We start from the raw sequence: 23,532 nt of genomic DNA on the forward strand, positions 1-23,532 counted from the left end.
AATGTAAATGTATCATTTGGAATGCATGAAGTCATTCCTCTCGTAGCGATCCCCTTTTATTTTCCATCATCACTCACAGAGCTGATGGACACTTACCGGAGTCATTTTCACCGCTCGCACTGAAAGTTTCACTCATTTATTCAGCTGGATTGTTACTCAGGCAATCTGAGGTAAGTGCTCCTTGTCAAGGGCACCGAGTCACTTCATCCCAGGAGGCTGACCTGACAAGCATTCATGCATCTTGAGAAAATCCACCATATTATGCAGTTACACCTCAAAGCGTGAATGGAAATGCTGCATACAGGATGGTATGTAGCTTGTGTGCCATGGAAACATCTTAGTATAGTATAGAATAGTGTGCAACATTTGCTATTCTGTGGTATTCTCATATTTAATTTGTTTGTATCATACCATTTTATCTCTATTTATTACATATTAATAACATAGCAAGCATGTTTTCATTTACTTTGGTCAGTCTTTAAAGGGTTCCCCAGTGATTTAGCACTGTATTAATTACGCCTAGGGACTCAGTAATTACATATTTTAAACTAGAAATGAATGCCACACTCTGCCGCTTACTGGCAATAAAATATGTTTTTAAAAAGTGTGGTCCTTGAGCACAGTCTAATATTAGGTTGACAGATCAAGCATTATGTAAGATAAGCCGTGGACAGACAGACACAGCGATGCATATACACGCACGCACACTTACGGCCGAATACATAATCTTTTGGCAGAGATGAAAAATAATGAAATGGTCCAAGTAAGGGTCACCACCAAAACCAAAATCACACTGGGTCCTACATTTCCCATAATGCAACTAGCGCCTTTCATTAGAACTTACAGGCTGGTAATAGGCACTGTCCTTCAAACTCCTCACACAAGTTTGTGATTCAGGTTTCCTGTTAAAAATGTGTCTCTTTGATAATGATCATTTGATACAACCCTGATGACATCACTATGACATCATCAGGTCCTCAGGCTTTGGAAAACTCCCTTGAGAGCTAAAGAACAAGTTTATACAACTTCATGAAATAGGAACTGATATTCATGTGAAAAATTGGTGGAGTTGCCCTTTCAATTTTTTCTAATATATAATTGAATACATAAAATGTACGAGTGCTGTTCTGGATGATATTTAGCCATTTCTGAGGCTCATAGAGAGATATGTCTGAGCGTGTGTAATGCTTATGTATACGCATCGATCATGTGTGCATGTCTGCAAGTTTCACGCTACACAAAAGCCAATTTGTGTGTGTGTATGTGTGTGTGTGTGTGTGTGTGTGTGTGTGTGTGTGTGTGTGTGTGTGTGTGTGTGTGTGTGTGTGTGTGTGTGTGTGTGTGTGTGTGTGTGTGTGTGCATAATAAGTGGACATGTGTGAATTAATTTATCGCCATTTTCTGTTCTGCCAGACACTCTTCAGTTCCCAAGGTGTCGACTGGACCTTTTTCACCTGCAGATGTGTCAGATCAAGACTACAAACAGCCGGGTCCCTGTCTGCAGAGAGACCCTCTGAGAATCCCCCCCTGCAACTACATCTGTTAGTCTTGGCATCAAACCTGAGTAGGGATACAAAAGCTGCGCAGTGTCAAATTATTTAAAGGTGTGCTTGATGCGTCTGCCCAGACGCTCCAGCAGTCTCAACCAGTGAGGCTTTCCCTTACGGGATCCTGCAGTCCAACAGTATTCATGTCTTCCAAACTTTTTAAAGAATTCCAAATGTCTTTTAGCAGAGCACCTTTGCCCCGGCCTGTTCCCCACTAGTCTCTCTGATGTCAGAGTAAAAACCTGGAGGAGGAAACTCTGAGCCTCTCACTGGGTTCACTGGGAAAATATTGCCAACATTTGTGGTGGCGTCACGAAAGACACTGTTCACTGTGACACAGTGGGTTCATTTAATAGTATCATACTCAATTTATTTGTGTTCAAAACAATATAACGGTCAAGTCATATGTGTGTGTGTGTGTGTGTTCGGCGTGTCTGTGTGTCCACATGTCGCCCACGGCTAATTCACTGACTGAGTTTTCGGGGTCAGGCTAAAAGGCTCAGGTTAAATTACTGACAGAGTGTCATTATCTGACATGAATCTAACTCCCCTATGATATACTATCCGCTCTGGATTATAGATTTGACCTACCCTTGGTTTCGCCAAATTGAAGAGATTAATTGAGGCCCCCTTGCCTGGTGTTCTCCCAGGGGCCGAATCCCTCGCTTCCACTGGATAATGTCATCCCGGCTTTGACAGGCCAAGCCACCGAGGCTCCCGGATAGCTCTATGGACTCCTGAAACTTCAGAGTGAAGACAATGTACTACGCCATCCGACGAACTTGACACTCACAGTAGCCAACCAAATTATTTCTGGGAAGAGAGTGAAGCAACTTGCTGATGGATGCTGAACTCATGAGCTATTCGGCGTAGGCTGTGGCGTAGTGGAGAGCAAGGTAGTTCTCCAATCAGAGGGTCGGTGGTTCGATACCCGGCTTCGGCAGTCGATGTGTCCTTGGGCAAGACACTTAACCCCAAGTTGCTCCTGAAGGCTTGCCATCGGTGTGTGGACTGGATGTTGCGTGAATGTTAGTTAGAGTCTGATGGTGGCACCTTGCATGGTAGCCTGTCATCAGTGTGTGAATGGGTGAATGATATGTAATATACTACTGATTGTAAGTCGCTTTGGATAAAAGTGTCTGCTAAATGACTGTAATGTAATGTAAAATGTAATATTCAAAGTCAAAATTTGGAGGATATGTGTTTCTCAAAGGGGACGTCTGAAAAAGTACACATACACTTTGGTATCTGGAGTGTCTACCAAACCACGAACTGTGAAATAAGACGAGCCACTCAGTTTTTTTGTGTGCTGTCTAGATCAGAAAACACGACTGTGTTCCAAAATCGAATACTTATTCTTAGCAGACTGGTCTTAAAGAGACAGGCGCTAAAACGGAGAGTTTCAGACAGAAGGTGAATCCATTTATTTAAAGACGGACAGTGTGAGAAAAATCACGTGTTTTTTTTAACATTTAAGCATGTAAACATGTTCTGGAAGAACCTATACACAAGTACGAACCTAAAGATGAGCATGATGTGTCCCCTTTAATGTTGTACAGTCAACTACATAAGGATCACACTCAGTACAATGACCACAAATCATGCAGCCACACTATTATGTACGACAGAGTTAAATAGGGCTAAGGGCTTTGGAAACGGTTTTGCACTAACAGCGTGAAGGTATTTAAGGAATCCCAGACAATGCTGGTAGCAGCTACTTTCATTTTGACACCTTCTAGCTGTAGGTATGAACAATGCAAAATATCATTCCTCCCGGCCCCCTGAAGATGTAAATGGAAGTGGTCTCACGCACATCACGGCGGGGCTTGTTTCATTCTCAAACACATGAAATTAGTATTGATGTCTGTGTATGGGCCCAGGTCAGAGTGGATGCCCAGAATTTGCAATTAATGAAGGATTACGGGCTGCGAGGAGATCAAAACACAGCCGGTTGCACTGTTTCTTCATATTTCAGAGGATTAAATGCTTAGCAGCTGGGGGAAGCAGGACCTTTACTCTAAAGTTTGGGAAACTTTACTGGATCTTGTTTCTCTTGCAAACAGGGAGCTGTAGTGCGATGCAACCCGTTCGAGTTGTTTGTAGTCACACTCATACCAGCGTGCATCTCTATTGCTGTAGGATCTGTGGTAATTATTTCACATGCATGTCAGCTACTTTGCAAACATATAAAATATGAATATGTTTTGAATGAAAAAAACAACTATGAAATAAACACTTTTAAAGCTACTACGAGGAACTTTCAGTTTTGTGTTGACTTTGGCGGCCCCTGTGGATAAAAGCGGAAGGTGTTTCCGCGGCACCAGATTCCCATTTAGAAGACCTCTCATTTTTCTACAGAAGGGTCTGACAGTCTGCTACGCTCAGTCCTGGTCTTGGGTTCTCCCGTGCCTCCCTTTCCCTCCGGCGCGGCCCGGCAATACGGCCAGGACCTCCAGTAGCTTGGAGACCGGCGGAATCAGTTTTTGGAAGATTTGACAAAACACGGCAACGTTTACATTTTGACCTCTACACTTTTTTTTTTCTTTTTTTGGGATGCTAGGTAAAGATTATTTGAGGTTGAGATATGTCTCTTCAAATAGATAATCAATTGTTTTGTTTTTTTTACCTCAAGCAATAGCCCCATCTCCTCAGGGGCTCGTTGTGCAGGGATTTGCTGATGGGTGGTTGCAACGGGCTCTGGTCTCTGACTTGACTTGGGACTTGACTTTCCCTAACTGAATGACTCAACCTATGACTTGACTTGTGAGGGAAAAAAATGACTTTATTGGTTTGCATGAGACTGGTGTTTGGCATTCACCTGTGCTGCAGTGATTGGCTGCTTAGGTTATTTATGGGTAGAAATGTAAAAGAGATAATGAATTCATAATGAAAATGAAATGGATTCATTAAACGTTCACACATGAATCTGACAGTGGTCATCCTACACACACACACACACACACACACACACACACACACACACACACACACACACACACACACACACACACACACACACACAGAGTGCGGTAGCTTTAAGAGCGGAGGCGTGGTGCTGCTCGCTGTTTGACCGGCTTGTCAGTCCCTTCCCTCCCCACTATCATTCGGCTCCGCATGAAGCAGCCTCGCACGGTCGCGAGCTGGGCATCGGCTCTCTAGATTTGGATCCAGCCCCGCCGCGAGACTCAGTTGGGTTGGTGTGTCGCGCGGTGACAGCGACAAGGGATTATTGGTACCGAGCAGCGACTGTTCCTCCTCAACGAAGCCGGGAGGTAAGGTGTTCAAGACCGGCGTGACCAGGGAGCGGGCACCGTGTGATGGGGCTTCTCCCCGCGCAGGGATCCATCGGCTGGGGATGGTCACGATGCTCATCAGGCCAATTAAGATCCAGCAGCTGATGTGAAGCCTATATATATATATATATATATATTTATTTATTTATAATCCTGATTAAATACGGATGACGCAAGCAGGTGATATGAAGTTATTAGACATGTCCTCCCCTTTATATTATATATATATATATATATATATATATATATATATATATATATATATATATATATATATATATATTATATATATATATATAATATATAATATTATATATATATATATATATATATATATATATATATTAATATATATATATATATATATATATATATATATATATATATATATATATATATATATATATTAATATATATATATATATATATTAATATTATATATATATATAATATTAAAGGGGAGGACATGTCTAATAACTTCATATCACCTGCTTGCCTGTCACACATTGCACGTTAGCACCATTAGTCCACATTGGTTACTTTCAGACGCAGCTCTGCGCATGACGCTCTCTGTCACGTCTGGTGATATTGGGATGATTTTCACTGATTTATAACCGATATGTGTTGTGACGACACGAGGCCTTCAGTGTCCACACGACGTTTGACCTCCATTTTATTATTATTATTATTATTATTATTATTATTATTATTATTATTATTATTATTATTATTATTATTATTATTATTATTATTTTAAGCGGCCGTGCGCGCTCACAGTCGGTTAGTTCCCGTGCCCGTCTAAAGAGGGCGCTGCGTCATACTGCAAGAAATGTGTACTCATAACGATGTGTGGGTGTTCAAATCAAATGAAAGGGTTTTTTCTGTTTGGGTGAGATTCTGCCTACTTTTACATTTTATTTTTTGTTCTGTTTTTCCTGCAAAAGAAAACCAATCTTGAGAAAATATATATATATGTATATGTGTGTGTGTGTGTAAATGAACCAGGAATGATGTCAGATCTTTGGATACTACTTTCCTGTGTGAATGTCTTTCAGACTGCATGATAAATGACTTGCATTGACTCTTCTTGCAGCAATCCCCCCTCTCTCTCTCTCTCTCTCTCTCTCTCTCTCTCTCTCTCTCTCTCTAAATGTGGCTCCAGCATCCTTTTCAGCTTTCCATCCAGACAAACATCAGCCATGTCCAAGTATTTCTCTGCGTAACAGAAAACAGGTGTCTCCTCGTCGCTCTCCGGTTTTCAGAAACAAATCCTGGACAGTCTGATCGGTAAAGGCTCCCGATAGGCTCTAGTGGACTGCTTGATTTGTAATCGGAAGGTGGGGGAGGAAGAGAAATGCTTGGAGTCTTAGGTGTGTGTGTGTGTGTGGGGGGGGCATCCTTACCTCTTAAAGCCCACACTGCTTGTGAGTTTATAGGATGGCATTTAATCTGACTGAACATCTGGCAGTGATGCAGCATTGGCTCCTCTCGGTCAGTTGTTGAGGCTTTACGAGCACAGCGCCATGCTAGGCACAGAAATCATCCCCTCCTCCTCCTCACACACACACACACACACACACACACACACACACACACACACACACACACACACACACACACACACACACACACACACAAACAGCTTTGCCAACTTAGCATCTGCTATATTCTTCCTACTGGATCGAGACTGTGCTGCATGGGAGCGTCAACACACAGTACAGTGAACATGAACAGTTTTTTTTGGCCACAGTTCAGAGAAATAAGAATTAAAAAAAAAAAATTCCAACTGATTATGGTTCAGAGGATCGGAATGGGATTATGACGTGGGAAATGACATTTTAATCATGCTAACCCATTGGGTGTAAGTGACTTGCAGGATTTGTCCATGTAGGGCTGCTGACGGAGTTTTCAACAATGTCTAATGCACATACTTTACAGGCATCAGTGGTCTGCCCACTGAACCCCGCAGACTTGTGTTAATGGACAGCAGCAATGGATGGATTTAGTGCAAAGCCCCGCACTACAGCCAGCTGTATGTCTTTGAGCAGAGCTGCCATCCACTGAGCTTTTAATACGCTTTAAGCTTGTTTCACAGGTTCAGCTGCCTGCATTCAAAATCATACAATATAAAACAGGAATATTTGTTTACTCCCAAGGCGAAGACAGCTGTTGCAGCAATTTGTCTGGGGTATTTTTAGGTCCCCTTTTGATTACTGTGCCTGATCCCCTGTCCAGCTACCTGCGTGCTCTCAGGGAGGGAGGGAGGGAGGGAGGGAAGGAAAATAGGCACCATGTCCAAAAGCAACAAGGCTGCTGGGCCGAGGTGTTCTGCCTCTGGCTGTTCCCGCTGCTGACTGAGCGAAGGGAAGAAGAAGTAGAGCTGCTGGTAGTGTGTTTCTGTGGCGGAATGAGGCTGTAGTGTGCATACAGTCGAAGCTCAAAGGGTGAACAGCAGGGGAGAGATGGGGTGGGTGGGGGGGGGGGGCATTGTTCCCAACCAGCCATGAGGCAGATGTTGAGGTTGGTATACTGCTCTCGCCCGTCGGGGCTGTTGGGTGAGAACCTGATGGGCGGGCATGAGGTTACGTCGCTCAGATCTTGGGCATCTTTTGTGCAGTCTTCACTGTGAACAAACATCTGCAGCCAATTCACTGATTCCTTGTGCAATCCGTCAGAGGCACTCAGGAGTAAGAACGTATGTCGTCCAAATGTGACTTTTAATAAATCAGTATAAAACCGATACGGATCACGTAGAAAGCAATAACACCCTTACAGTTAACGAGCATTCCAAGTCAGTGGCTCTGTCCCAGTCTGGCCTGATAAAACTTGCATCCTAAGAAGTTGGCCAGCACTTCTTTCTCTTCTTAACCCATCACCATGTACCGAGCGGCCCCAGTGAAACGCACGAGGCCGGCCTCTGCTCCAGCCTGCTCCGCTGACCGTGCCGTGGACAGGCTGGGCCCAACTCTATCCGAGCAGAGCGAGCGAAGGAGTCTGGGAGTAATTAGCTGCGAGGGTATAATCCTGTACCAGACACAGTATTGCCCCCCCACCCCCCTCTCCCTCCGTCTGCCTCCCCAACTCCACCTCTTATTTACAAGCAAATGTGCAAATAAGTGAAACTGGTTTGCTTCGCAGATTAGTTTTTCCGGCAGGGAGGAAACCATACTTTACACTTCCCCAAAGCACACCTCTGAAAACAAGGACACATCCAAGGGCACTATGACAGAACTCGACCAGGTTTAGATGGCATCTTCTTATAACTATAAATGTGTTTGGAAGATTTGACAAAACACTGGATGGTTTTACATTTTGGACTCTACACTTCTCTCTTTATTGGGGATGCTAGATTAAATACAGATTTTGACTTACTTATTTGAGGTTGAAATATCTCTCTTAAAACAGATTATAAATAGCTTATCTTTTTACCCCATCTCCTCTTTTCGTAGAACAGGTCCTGGCCTTGGGCTCATTGTGCAGGGATTTGCTGATGGGTGGTTGCAACGGGCTCTGGTCTGGTTCTCCTGCACAGTAGTGAGGCTGTGAGGAACCTGAATTCGAGAGGAGCCGCGGCATGTCAGGACTTCCCAAGTATGCCAGAGACCTTTGGCTTCAGATCAGCATGAGGCTCATCCAACTGTGAGGCAGCGCTGATACGATCTTAATGTACATTTGCTGGCAAATCACCTCAAAAATCTGTAAATCTCCAAGATCTACTTTCTCTTTCTGCTGTGCGCATCACTCTTCAGTCTAGTTATTGTGGTGTATATGTAAAGTCATGCAACCGTGAATCTGTTCACCCTAATTGTGTGGAAAAAAACAACGTCCAAGGGGTAATTCGTCTTTATTAAAGGAGGAAACCTCTTGTCCAATGAGATCTATTCAACAAAATAGTGCAAGACACTTTGCATTCTTCCGCCACCCCTCCTTCTCCTCTTTCCTCCTCCTCAATCTGTCCCTATAGTCTAATTTCCTGTCTGTCTCACCACACACAGCCACTCGCTCCTAAATAAAACGAGTTACGTAATCACGTGGTTAATTAAAGTCTCATAAACCCCAAATACTTTATCATAAGATAGACACCTCGAGTTCTGTTCCTGTAGCTCTGCACAATGTGTCAGTGTTAGCCAGGCTTTTGTGCTCTCTCGCCGCGATGGTGTTTTTGGAAACAGTAGCTCGCTGCCTTGACTACCTGATTAGTCATGTTTTCCCCACTGGTATAAATTAGAGGCGATTTAAGTCTCGGTTTTCTCTGTATATTGTTCTCAAACTACGAAAGGAAGCTTGTGGCCACGGTAAATGTGGTATTTTGCAGTAAAGTGTTTGTGATGGCCGCGTCATTGGTTCTTCAGTCATATCAGGGCTGTACACACAGGGAGCAGGTGCTAGTGTAAGATTGCCTCTTCAGTGTCTTGAGGAATCATTTCCCCATCACTGGGAATGATTTAGCACTGGGGGTAATGGAGGTTGAGAGTATCATAATATGTCTTCACTTCCTGACATCTCCCTGCCCCCAGCCTTCCCCTCCTCGTTCCCAACCGTGGTCCCCTTTACCCTCTCTACCCTACCTTCAACCCCCCCAGACAACTAACTCAATGCAATGGTTGTTTCGCCCCCCTGTCTCCATGTAGTCACAGGCAATTAGCCCCCGTCAAAATACACTGCCGGACTGAGGGTTGAGACTCGAGCATCTGAACCCCTTGCTCCTGCCCCTCTACGCATGGCTAATATTACCCCGAGCTACCGGGAAAGGGCCAGATAGGTTTTGTCGGTGGATGGAAGGGAAATAAAGGGGGGTTGGGGGTCCCACTTGGGACCTGTGCGCGTGCTACCTCGCTGAGCACAAAGCAGCTCTTTCACATGGGATCTGGAGCACATATGGAATCGTTTATCAAACCTCCAGTGCGTCAGTCCCCCGTATCCTCTCGGCTGCAGGTTTCCCCCTCACCTCTGCATCTCCGATTCACTTTGCCGCTGAAATTAGCTTGAGAGGCTGCACCTGGAGATGATCCTCCGTTTGCCCCTGCTGCTCAGCACTGTACTCCTCAAAACCCGAACCCAGCATTACCCTACCAACTTGAGGTTTGCTCATTTGAGGGCCCTTCAAAGCGAAAGGTCAACGGTTAATGGTTTTGGTAATAATTGGCGCCAATCGGACCATCGTTATCGGGTCAACTGGGCCCCGTTAGTGGCGGATGGCTGCGCAGCCGCGATAGCTCCATACATGAAGTCAATGTGTGCCTGAGATATACTTTAATGAAAGTTAACTTTATACTTTATATACGAGCTTTATTGGTAGTTTATGCTGTCTCTCTGACCTTGTGGTCTGTACAAACAGGAGTTTGAACCACTAAGAACCACCTGCCCTTATCCACGTAGGGTGGACTTCCACAGTGATGCCTGTATTCACATTCAGGTTGTGTGTGAATGTGTGAGTTAATTGGCCGATACCTTCACCACGGGGCATTTGGCATTGATTGCAGTTGCTGCTTTGTTAAACAATTTCAGTTAAAGGACACATGACAGGTTCATTCATGTCTTTAGGGTTTCTACTAGAACATGTTTGCATGCTTTAATGTTCCAAAAGTTTATTTTTCTCTCACTGTCTGAAGTACCTGATCCACCCACTTTCTGAAACGCTCCGTTTGAGGGCCGGTCTATTAAAGAACCCTTCCTGAAAAAGCCCAGTCTCTGATTGGTCAGTTTTATTACATTCAGTCTTTGTATAGCACCTACACCTGCTTTATAATCTAACAATATACAACCTTTAAGGTTATATGACATTAATTCAAGGTCTTGCATCCAGTGGAGTTTGCTTGCCTTTCCCTGAATGAATTGGTGTCCACACAAAATGACAGGAAAACTATTTTAACAGTAACGCAATGCCAGCGTGACATCATCTCCAAGGATTGGCCTCTAAACGGCACAGCTGGGTGGAGATAACGGAGCGGCCTGGATGTTTATTTTTTCCCCTTCTGCATTCCAGCTTCTTATTTATAATGGCCGCGATATCCAGCTCGGGGGGTTACTTCTATAAAAGGAAGTTTGAGGACTTCTGCTGACCCTCTCAAAAGGAGGCTTTCGATGCCATATTTTCCCAAGATGTAACCTTTAGATTTCCAGGAGAAGGACCTCAACCACCCTGGAGAAGAATGGCCCGGGTCAAAGTCAGTGGGATACATGACTGAAGACTCCAAAACACAAAGCTGTCAGCTCCCTCAGCAGTGTACTGATTTTGTATCATCTCAGTGAATTCCCAAAGGATTTAATTCCCTGACATTTGAAGTTTTTGGTCTTTTTGCGATAAGGAATTGTGAAAAATAGCTGTGTAAAATGATCGTAACAGATTCAGCTCTTTGTATCAGAGGTCAACCCTATGTTTTTGTTGAGAGTAGACTCAACACATAGTTAACTGTGGTGAAAGGTGACCTTTGCCCTGTGACCCGGCCCAACTGCCCGGCTGGCCCTCTAGGAAATGGATTGTGTTTACAAAGAGCTTGTCAGTATGTGCTTGAGATTTAATTATCTTGACATGTCGGGTTGGGCAGCCAGCAGCGTTTGAAAATCTATCTGGAGTCATGTGGCTTTGTTTTGCTGTAACGACAAAGTTCATCCAGCTCCTCTTTTTAACTGAGAATGTCCTCAGCTTGCAAACGTTGATTTGCTCCCCGTTGCCAAACTGACGACAAATGATTTGGCCCACACCGTGTAGCCTTGAGTTTTTATCTTGCATTGTTTGATTCCCAGGATCAAATCCCTAAATTAGCTTCAACTCATCACCGCTAGCAATCCAGATGTCCTCAGTGGCCTGACACCCCATGTAATGCCTAGCAGATGCTATTTGTAGTGATGGATTGTGCTCAAGACAGATTACCTTTAATGAGCTCATTTACCAATGAACTGTGTGGGTTTGGCCAAATCATCTGGTAAAGGCCCATTCCAGCCCTCCAACTTTCTGAAATGTACTTAAGGTTACTTGCAGGTTTAACATTCCTGGAAGACTGTGAGTCCATGGATATATCCTTCACAGGACAATGTTTGTCTATAGGGAGCATTCACAGCGAGGGGCCTTTTCACCAGAGATACGGCAAAGCATGCACTTCTTTTGGGCTGTGTTATTGTAACGATCAGATCTTCCTCCTCTTTCAGTCCCTCCCTCCGTCTCCTCGGTGGACAGGGGTCCTTTTCGCTGCCCTGTGCGGCTCTGTTTGTGTGTTTGATTGTGGGAAAGTTTCTCGACCATCCGTGAGAGTCCCCCGCTCTCTGGACCGGCTGTTCCCTTGGGGTCCTCAAGGCTTGGAGAGGCTGAGCCCCACCAATGCTCCGAGGACCCTCCCCCAGCAGCCCCTAGTGGTAGTAGGAGTCCCAAATCACTTGTCCAAGCTGTTTGTATGAACAGGCCCCCTTTTCTTGTAGTTAGAGCCAACAACACAGTTTATCTTTTCAGAAGGGGGAGATCCTTCAGGCTTTTCAGCACAGCGATAAAGAAGTCTGGCAAAAAGCACTCCCTACCAATGAATCACTTGAGACGGGGTGGGGGGGGGGGGGGGGGCTGGAGACATAGATGTTGATGTGACACGTGTTTTTTGGGAGAATGGGCCAGGCAGTGGTGGGTTTACTTTGGCTACTCCTGCAGAATATGTCGGCTCCAAAGCTGGATACTGAACCTGAGATAGGTAAAGCTTCTAGCGTTGCAGTTTTGCTAATGAGACTGAATGTTCTGGTTCATGTACAGTGCAGGTCAATTGGCAGAGAGAATAACCTCATTAAACTTAACTTTGTGGCTTTTTTATATTTAGATGGTGAATTCCAATTTTCCTTTCGAGGCATTCAGTTGGCACTGGCATTGACTCGCTTCCACTTTCATATTTGGAGACTGTTTTATTTTCACATCTGATGCGTGGGATTCCCCTGGAATACAGGTTTTGTGTCATTCTCACGGACTACGGCCTGTAATTCTTTACCGAAGATAAGACAGGCCGTCAGATCACAAAGCCTCCCACCTCCAACCTCGATTCAGTTTAGGCAACAGTAATTCACTTTGCTGGTGTGACTGATGTGTTTTATCGAAGTGATGTAAGGCTGGAGCATCTTAACAAGATTTAAGATGTAGGTGCATCCCATTCACCCCTCTAATCCGTCATAATATTCTTGACCTATCCTCATCTGCAGGGTTAGGGTTGCTTTAAACTCAAAACCTCCCCAGTGATCTCACTTTGTTTAAAACCATAAAGCCAAAACATTTTTCAAGCTCAACACTGTCGTAATTCTTGTTAAGACCTTTTGGATTACTAAATTTGGCTCTTACATCTTCCCATGCATTTCTTTCCAATCATGTAATGGCTTTATGGCGCAGTTCAAAGCTCTTAAGTACAATCGAAAGCTGTGACAGCCACTTTTCCTGTCTTCTTCGGGCTCTCTCCCAGCCCCTAATGCATCATCTGAGCAAATGTCATCTCATTGTGTTTGAGCTTTGAGATGGATGGCTGAATGCAGCTGAAGGATCCAGAAGCAGTAAGAACCATCCGTTTTTTTTGCTCGTTGAGCGGCTAAACAGACAAACTCCGCCTGAACGGTGGAGCCGAGCCATAGACCTTTCATCCCCGGCAAGATCTTTTCAAAAACTCCTTTTCGCCAAGTGACAAACCGCGTGGTTGGTAACAACTAAAGCATTCAGAGGCCGTATGAATAGGGGCCTGTCTCAGGAGAGGCTTGTTGAAATGGGGCCTTTTTTGCTTTTATCCCTCCGGAGAGGCAGATTGATCTCGCTCAGGTTTTTTTTTTTGGAGCTGGCGCTACACTTCAAATGGCCCGTTGAAAGGCGAGGCGTTTATTTTATTTATGTGATAACCTGAGTTCTTCACGCAGATTCAAGCGTCGGTGGGTGTTCTTCGTACCAGGAGGTCCACTTCACTACCTGCACCTGCACCGCTACAGCTCACTCTGCCTCTCGTGTTTTCTCTGTGAACCATGACTCTCTCCTTCCTTCTCATCTGCTCTCCCTGATCAGTACTGATGTAAAACACAGGTTCTCAGGTGGATTCTGGGTCTTCTTTTAAAGTTTTTGCAGATGGAGAGGAGGATGAGGAGGAAACCTGTTAAAACAGTTGTCATCCTCCTCCTGATGTACACGCCATCACTCCCTCGTGGTAAATATCGCATGTGGACATCAGGTGACCTCTTCGGTGCTGTTCCCTTGGTTACCGGGATACTGACCCCCCCCCCCCCCCCTTCCGTCTTTGCAACGAGCAGCAGCCTCTCAGAGCAGTGTGCTGTTTTTCCTCTCCTTCCACTTGTATAAACCAGGGGACTATCTGCCATCAGCATTCAGGAAGTGGTGGCGTAAACAGACGACGGGATCCAGCGAGGGGAACTCAAATGACCCAGCCATGTCCTAGCAACCGTTATTCTCGGTCGCTTCGGTATCCACGCGCATTGTGTTTAAAGGGGTTGTTTATACTTGTTTATGGGTCCGGGGGAACTCATTTGTGCACTTGTGTGAGATCAGACGGGGCTGGAAACACGAAGCGGGGCTCTGCTTCCTCTCGTTTTGAAGCGTCATTGCCGACCTTGCCAGATGGCAGGAGGTGCAAGTTCTTTCCAATCCTGCCAGTGATCAATTAGTCATTTAGAGGGTAGTCACTCCCATGCATGCAGTTGACTGCTACTGTGGTCACGTAGCTCTCGCCTCACTCGTCTCCGCCGATGTTGGCTGTGGTTGCCAACAGCGGCGTGCAGTTAAATGATAAGGGTTGGCATTTTCAAGTGTCGGAATATGGGAGAAATACAGGTCCAGAAAGCTAAAAGCTCTGTAAGAATGTGTGCCTGTGCTGTTGAAAGGTTCGACCTGTCAGCAATGGAGTGATGGAGAGATAACCCATAAGCCATTGCTTTGTGTGCCAAACAATCCGACAGTTTCAGCCTCGCAGGAATTGGCCGGCGTTAAAGTTAATGGAGGCTGATGAATTTCCCCTCCGTCTCTATCTGCCCATTTTCATCCAGCAGCACCGGAGCCTGTAATATTTCCTCAGGCAGTGATCCATCTAGCAAATGGCTTTTATAGAAGACCCCCCCCCCCCCCCCATCATCACAACCCCCGTCCCCCGTCCCCCCCCGTCCCCTTTACCCCCTACCTTTCACATTGTCCAGCAGCCGCGGGGATAAGCTGTGCCATGAAGCGTGAGGAGGCTGATAGACATTTGTGATCGGCCGAGAGAGATAGGAAGAGGAGAAACGGGGGGGGAGGCAGTGATGCTACCGGACTGTAAACTCGCCCTTGACCACATCTACTGGGATTGACTCTAGCGGCGGGGGGGTGGATTAGAGGTATTAGGCCGACAGATTGGACCCTCAGTGCAGACATTTTAATGCCGCTGTATCAACCCGTGCACGCGTCTGCTATCCCGCTGCGCTGACAAACAAAATCCCTTAAATGCACAATTCATTGCCGGAGTGATTGGGGCTATTACAACGGCACGGAGATCAGATTTAATACGGATGGTTGGGTTTTTTTTTTTTAAGTGGTTATCGGAAAGCAAGAGCCAGAGAGGAGTGGAACTTTGGACAGAAGTTGAGCTGTCTTTATCAAATGAAAGGCCTTGATGAAATATTGCCGGAGTAAAGAGCACAAATCCAATTAGTGGATGAGAATTAAAAGTGATTTTCCATCGGACTCCAGTGAGCGCATGTGCTTTGACCTGCTGTTAAGTCAATTTAATATAAAGTATTGCCATGATTCTAAACAGTCTGCAACACAGTAACAGCATGATGTGCATACTCCAAGCAGGAGGGTATTTGATATATTTACGGGATATCACCTGGATCAAAAAAAAAAAACAACAACAACTTGTTTTTGTGAATTGCTGCTAGCCTGTTCCAAGCCTTGCCTCTCTCACTCTTCCCATTCCTTCCAACGCTCTTGTGCTGGGCCTCGATTCGCTGCCAGGTTGCCTTGACGACAGGCCTCGGTACATAAACCGGGGCGATGTTTGTGGAAACGCAGCGCCGCGAGGCAGGAAATCTTGTACATTCTTTATCTCTCACCCCTCAGTAGGCTCCAGGAGCCACATAAGCAAACGGAAGCCTCATTTGTCTAGCCTCTAAGTGCATCTTATCATATGAACAAAAAAAAGACATCACAAAGTCAGTTTCCATATAGCAGCCCTAACATATACACCCCCCCCATAGCACACACACTCTCCACCTACCCGTCCACACCTCTCCTTCCTGACATTCCATCCAGGAGCTGGAGGAAGAGGAAAGGGATCTGCTGGTCTGCTGCCTGCTGGTCTGGCCCCGTGGAGCAGAATGGAGGGAAGAAGCCCCGCTGCGGTTCATTTGTCGCCTACATTCGACTTGTGCACAAACTCACTTGGAACACAGCGGACAAAGTGTTAAAGCAGACGCTGATCATAAATCTGTCTCATGCATTTGGCTACTGGTCGGCGGCGTGCAATACATTTCCCAGACTTATCTTCTCTTCCATTCATTTTTCATTAGAATCTGCTTTAAAACTTCAAATATAACAGTATATCAACTGTCAGTACTTTTTTTTTTTTTTTTTTTACTGTGGTGTATTTTTAGCTGTGGTGTTCCACATTGCACAACAGTTGCAGACCTCTCTCCAGCTTGGCTTCCCCTTCTCACCGTTGTCTCCGGTGAAACTAAGACACCAGGCCAAAGCTGAGTAAGCAATCTCCCCCTCCCACCACCACCACCACCCCACCACCACCACCAAAGGAACAATGTCGCTCAAAGGAGGCTGTTGACGGACGGAGGCAGAGCATGAAGGTGCTGCTGAACCCTTCCCTCGTGTCCTCTCATCGATCGGTCTCCCTTCTTCCTTTCATCCGGGTCTGAACAATCAATGCTCATGATTATTGAAGGTTGAGGTTTATGAGCGAGGAGGTGGAAGGCGTGATGTGAGGTCAGTGAGTTGAACTTCATATCACACCCCGTGGTCATAATAATGCCAGTTCTCACTACAGCCCTACTGTCTCAGGAGAAGAAAAAAAAAAGGCCAGACTCATTGTTCTAGGAAGGGAAACGGAGGTTCAGGGAGAGGAAAAGCTGCGGGAGGGAAAAAATGCTGAAGCACATTTTTGTTGCTGGGTGCATTGGGACAACGACTCGAGGCCCGACCTGACCATTTAACTTAAATAGCATGTAATAGGAACAATGTGTGTTGATTGTACGCAGACAGAGCAGATGTGATTAAACCAGATTTGTACTACAGGGGTCAAGGCTTTTTTTTTTTTTTTTTCGGAGCAGGGGCCTCATTCCAGAAACGACTGGTGTCTGGAATCCTATCTTATATGACATTTAGGATACTGGTATTACAGAAACATGAAAAAACAACTTATCATAGGATAAGAATTTACCTATGACGGAACATAGGGATTTCCCATGTTAGTAATCCTAAATTATAACAGCTCTGTCTTCAATGAAATATGGCAGCAGCACTGTTGTTAGGTCTGTATTGCAATGACAGTGAAGATGGAGAACATGAAAAACACCGAAATATACTGATTGAAAGGCCACTCAAGATGGGGATCCCCCTCACCACCAACACCATTGGTGCGCCTTGCTCTTCGGAGCTTAAGACGGGCAGAAACGGAGACCTTCCAGAATGGCGTCCCTACTTGATTGGTTGTTATCAGTCATGAAGTGTCCTTCCCCTGATTCGGCACGTCCCCCATCACGTGACCCTTTCCGGAAGAAAACAAATGACATCAGCCCCGACCACCATTGGGAAATTGGGTCATTCATTTATGTCAGGATTCAGTGACGGTTTGAGCAGATATGTTTAAATAGTTAGGATGACTAGGCTTTTCCTCTGTAATGAGGCCCCAGGTTTTTCCAGCAACTTTTATCCAGTCATAACCTGCACACATACAAGGTGTGTGTGCGTGTGCGTGTGTGTGGTTACGCTTTTCAGTAGCAGAAAATGAAGAAGCGTGCAGGACCGTGTGTCACTGAGAAACCAGATGGATTTCAGGGGCCACGTGGTCGTGCTGGGCGTGCGTCTGCCGCTCCCGGAGCCTGCCCTCTGGCTCAGCTGGCTTTAATCAACACCATCATTTACCCCTCTTGCTGGTAATCGGCGCACAATGCACACAGCAGTGAGAAGATCCATGTGTGTTCTCCCACACCCACCAGCACTTTCAATCATTCATTCATATATGTGTGTGTATATATATATATATATATATATATATATATATACACATACCACCTGACCTAAACTACTCAAATGTGATCCAGAATGTACTAAACTGGAATTCATTCATTAAGCCATATCAGCCAAAGCGGCTGGTCAGTCCTGACCCAGCCTCACTGAATCAACCTTTTTTCTCAGTATGTTCCCCATCAGCCAGTGGAGGAACGTGTTGACTCAGCGGACAACAGCCCAATCCATGTGACAGTCCACTGTAAAGTCACTAAGGAACATTCTTTAGGGAGCCCCCTTCTCAGCTGGGGAACAGGAAGTGGCAAAGCGCTCCTTAATTTAAGGGGATCGTAAATCATTGTAATAACATGTCTGACCCTTCCCACCATGACAGAGGCAGCTGGACAGACAAACAGTCTGTGGGGTTGCATTGAACACGAGGCACGTGTGCTGGAGTGATGCTGATGGGTCAAAGGTCGACCACTATGTGGCGAGTGCATCGGCGCTTTTTCAAATGTTCCTGGTGCTAAAGCTGTTCTGTTGTGGATGTGATGTTGTGGTTGTAGTCTTAAAGTTATGGTTTTCCCCTTTCACTATTGGAAATGGTTCTTGTTTCCTTTAGTATAAAGACGTGATAGGCTGCAATGGCTGTACCTCAGTAGACCTACATTGGGGATAAACAGGAAGTGTTTATTATTTTGTCATCTCTGGAGAGCTCATAAAATGAGATACGAAGTTTCTGTGCAGTGCAGTGCAGAACCCAGAAAGGCAATCATTCTACTAAGAAAGAGAAAGAGAGGGATTAAGAAAAAGTGGCCAATGTCATTTATTTTCAGCATCATCGCTCAGAGTGAACTGTGGGTTTAGTCGAGTTGGTTGGACCCATTGTGGTCAAGCCAGACCAAAGGCTTTGAGAACAAAATTGGTGGGCTATTTTTAGGCAATCCACTTCCTCTGGTTTGTGATTTAAAATCTTTCAAGAGAGGATAGAACAGCTTTTTTGTCACAGTGGCTGTAACAGCATTATGCAAATGCCAATAAGGCTGTGTTTGGTTGACTTTGCTTGTTTTCAGCCCATTGTGAGCTATCATCCTTTCTCCCTGGGCGTAACCTCCAGCCTCGACAGCGGTGGACAACAAATGCTCCGATCACCCACGCCCTCAGTCTAAGGTAACATGGCCTTGGCTGTTAAGACAAAAAAACCTCTGTGTCCAATGGTGCCGCCGGGTTCAAAGAGTTCCCCACCCATAACGAGAGGTCAAGGGTTAAAGGACCTTGGCGTAAGGTCATGGTCGCAGACACGCACCTGTTCACACAGGGGGGGCCTCCCTTTGCAGAACTGATGACTCCCAGATGTTATTATGGAGATACTGTGACAACCATGACTGTGTGTGTGTGTGTGTGTGTGTGTGTGTGTGTGTGTGTGTGGCGTGAGTCCAGGTACCCCCTACGAATGCACTTTTTAGATTTGCACTAAACTTTCCATTCCCACTTCCCAGACATGCTCCACCATGCATGGACATATGCAATGCTTTTGAGGGACGTAAAAGCCTTGATTTATATAGTTCTGAATGGATTTTAAGAAGGGACATTCTTACACCTGGAAAGGCTCAGATGTAGGACTAAGTCTTGGGTTGAGTCTGTGGTCAGCATAGAATGAACTCGCTTTGAGAAATCCCTCCTGAAAAGGTCGGTGCTTTTGAGCGCTTTTTTTTTCCTTTCAAAAACATCGGGATAAGAAAAGGTTATAAATTTGAATGTCAGTCGTACAGCTGAAGTTGCACTCTGTGCAGTTAAATCCCTGTATTGTCAATATAATGGCGACTGGGATACATAAAGTTCGCTTTTAAATGGGGGCATCTGGAAAAAAAAAGCAAGGCCGTTTCCTTTCAGTTTTACCATCAGTCATTTTCCACCTGTTACTATTCAGCCTCTATTCTCCTTTTTACAGCTCAAACACCTGGATTCATTGTGGTGAAGAAAATTGATGTAGTAGAATGAAAGTATGGTTTTCGTGTTCGTTGCATATTTCTTAAACCTGAAGTTGTCAGCTTTGTTGGAAAAACTGCATCACAGCTTTTTCAAGAAGGGTTGCACTGTGTGATGAAATGATTCTGACATTAATCAAAGTTTAATAGGGTTGGCCTTCATGCCCGGAGATCAAGGCGTTACATCATTGGTTACAACGATGAAGCTGTCACGAGTCAGTCAGCAGAAAGCTGGACCTTTGTCTAAACATGACAGCATTTAGCTGGCACATATCCTGGCAGACGGCAGAGGTTCTGTGGGAGCAGGCAGTTGGGTGACCTCTGACCCTGCCCAGTCCAGGACAAAAGAGCCATTCAGATGCACAGTACATACCCCAAAAAAGCCCTCTCTCTTTTCTGACTGGTTATCCCGTTTAAATGCTTGTTTACTCTCAATAAAGCTGGATAATAGCAGGTGGATTATCATGTATTTGCGATGGTATAAAATAAGGGGTTATAGAAGTGCATCCTAGCAGTATAAAGTAAGAATTTATACAGTAAGGGTGTAAATAATAAAGACAGGAAGGAATGTCACCATAAGAACATAGTGACTACAATTAGATTTATGGTTTATGGCTTTACTGTCATTAGGGTTACATTTCTGCCGAGGCTTTTGAAATATGGACAGCATAGTGTTCCCCGCTATCATGATTTATGGCTAACATACAATTACACCATGTATAAAAATGTGCTCTAATGTTTATGCTGTCAAGAGTTCAGGCTTTGTGCAGCGGCGGTATTTTTCTCAGTGGCAATTTATCTCCGTGCGGGCGTGAAAGAAATGGCTGCGTGCAAAGTGCTGTCACAAGGAATTCCTGGCCTAAACAAAACAAATCTCAAACGAGAGCTGCCCCCGTTCAGAAGAAACTCTAAATAAAACATTTCGGAAAGACAAGTCGTAAAACACTGTTTGCCCCGGTGGCTCTTGCAGCCACCAACTCTGGAGGAGGACTCTCACCCCTGGAGAGAGTGCCGCAGAATGTGTGCAGTTTGAAACGCTTCTTCACCGCCATTCCACTGCCATAGCTGCTTCTTCACCTGTAATCAAGTTTGACAGCGCATGTGAGGTCTGAAGGAGAACGGTTGGTTTACAAGCCTGGAGGAGAACTCCTTGGGTGACCCACTTCTTCTTGTCCAATATTCTGTACACCTTTTTTAGTCTAACCCTTCACCAGGTGCCAAATTCCTTTTTACTGCTCCTTCTGGACAAATGTAGCCCTCGTTAGCCAAACTGTGATTGTTCTTGCACTGAGGCGGTGCAGACTTTTAGTTTGGGAATGATTGCTGCCTGGGACGCTCTGTGGAGTCTTACAGGACGGGGTCTAGACAGCTTCCCCAAGTTGCCCGACAAGTGAGCTGCGTGTCATTCCACCGCATACAGCTCTGCGAAGGGGAAAGCACCCTACCTGAGGTGTCATGTCTCAGCCGACATGCTCCGCTGCGAGTTCATCGGGCCTGGCGTTCGCCCCTTCCATTGTGATTTACTCTGGGTAAACACAGACCTCACTTGCGTTTAGAAAGAATTACCCAATGGGGCAGTGCAAGTTCACTGAAACCCAAGTTTGTAGAGGCCACAATCTGCGGTCTTCTCCCTGGCACACAGAGTGACAGTGTGGAGTTGTGGATGAGTGTGCAACCTCTTATTTTCTTTCTTTCTGCAAAATGCATGCTGTCTAAGGAGAGTGAAAACAAACATACCCTCAAAAGAGAAAAGGAGAACAGATAGACCTTTGTGCTTACTGGATCGCCACCTCTTTTTTTGGTGTATTTTTTAAGGGGGTATGATGTTTATCGCAAGCACGCCAAGCACACTCCATTTGCGTCAATTAGTCGATGTAATTTACCACGCTGTGATGGATGATGCAGCGGTAGCTGAAAGTGCACTTAGCTAGACTGGAACGGCTTTGCCTATTCCTCAGGGTTTTCCTCCCTTGCTTTGGTGATGGAGATATTACCCCCAGAGAGCGTGAGCAGAACTGATGCGAACCTCACTGTGATGCTGCACAGGAAGAGGAAGAAGAAAGAGGCAGTGGGGAGAGTGGACATCATGGAGATCAGCTGGATCCCTTTGAGAGCAGGTTAATGGATGCATCCCCAGGGTCGCTCAGGAATGCACCATGGCATTACCTCCAGCAGCTTGGTGTCATCTGTCTTCAGTCCCTGGAGAAAGATGACAAATGGTATTATGACCCCCCCCCCCCCACCCATCTCGACATTTAAGTTTATGTATTCGTGTGTGTGTGTGTGTGAGAGTATAAATGCCACAGTTTCACCAAGAATAGATGCTGGTTAATGTATGCATTTGGGTCCTGCTTTATAGTCTATGTGACACATTTCCCCTTTTTTTTTATTAATGTGCACTTGTATTTGCACAGAGCTGCTGGGTAGCAGATACCAACTGTGAAATGCAGATGTTTTTTTCTTTGTGTCTATCAGCGTCATAGAGGCTTAATGTATCAGCCTTCCCCAGGTTAAACAAATCCCCTCCCACTGTCTTCTACCTGAGCTGCGTTAATGTTGACCATATTGCAACGCTTTACTAAAGTCTGCTCAGCATCGCCTTATCTTTATGCACCTCATATAAGCAAGGCTGGAATCGATAGTCTAGTATTGATCAGAAATCACCACCAGACAAGCTGTCACCTTGCCCGGCCTGTGAACAGACGAGCAGCGGGGGGGGGATAAGATCACTCAGTATGAAATCAATTCACTTTTGACCCTTGTCCTCAAAGGGTTAGGCACTGAAGGTAAAAGTGTGTGGTTCTAAAGAATTGATGTCTAAAGGTCTTGCTGATTGATGTCAGTGTTTCCCAATAATGATCCAGACTGTGGCGGCCGGCCATAGTCTGATTTGTTCAGAATGAGCTGGCAAATATTTGAACACTTTGGGCTCGCAGACGCATTTTCTCTATCGCTATTGGCTCTAGGTCGGCTCATGAAGGACCGTTGTGAAAGTGCGCACAGCTGTGGAAATGAGCTTTGCAGCACCCCTTGCCCTCGCCACTTCCTTGGGCAGCAGACTTAGTGCCTACTTTGCCCTCTCTCCCTGCGGACAGAAACGTGGCTCCCTGCTCTGGATCTCATCTACACAGCCAATGTCTTTATGATTAAACTAGAGCACACTGGTGGAGGAAGTACTCACATCTTTTACTGAAGTAAAAGTAATACCACACTTTGGAAAAACTTGTAAAAGTCCTACACTCAAGTAAAAGTGCAAAATTATTATCATCAAAATATACTTAAAGTACCACAAGTAAAAGAACTCGTAAAACAAAATGGCCCATTTGAGAATAATTGGCTTTGTATCATATAATTGGATTATAATCATTCATGGGTCAATGTGTTCATAATTATAATGTTGCAGCTCGTAAAGATGAAGCTTATCTAAGAAGCGTATACTATTTATAAATGAATAAGCATAAAATGATTATATACTCAAAAACGATATACTTAATGATACATCATAGTTTATTAGTTGATTTATGTTTTGTTTTATG

General features: G+C 45.1%; 1 protein-coding gene across 2 annotated transcripts in view; it reads left to right on the plus strand.

Annotated features, from left to right (window-relative positions):
- Nucleotides 1–4,626: 4,626 nt before the first annotated feature.
- Nucleotides 4,627–23,532, plus strand: part of daam2 (dishevelled associated activator of morphogenesis 2) — a 94,400-nt gene continuing 75,494 nt past the window's right edge. For both annotated transcript variants that reach the window (XM_054613397.1, XM_054613399.1), the window contains exon 1: nt 4,627–4,819. The gene's annotated coding sequence lies outside the window, so the exon portion shown is untranslated. The remainder of the gene's footprint in view (nt 4,820–23,532) is intronic.

The sequence above is a fragment of the Anoplopoma fimbria genome, chromosome 15, assembly GCF_027596085.1.
Source record: "Anoplopoma fimbria isolate UVic2021 breed Golden Eagle Sablefish chromosome 15, Afim_UVic_2022, whole genome shotgun sequence".
Classification (NCBI taxonomy): Eukaryota; Metazoa; Chordata; class Actinopteri; order Perciformes; family Anoplopomatidae; genus Anoplopoma; species Anoplopoma fimbria.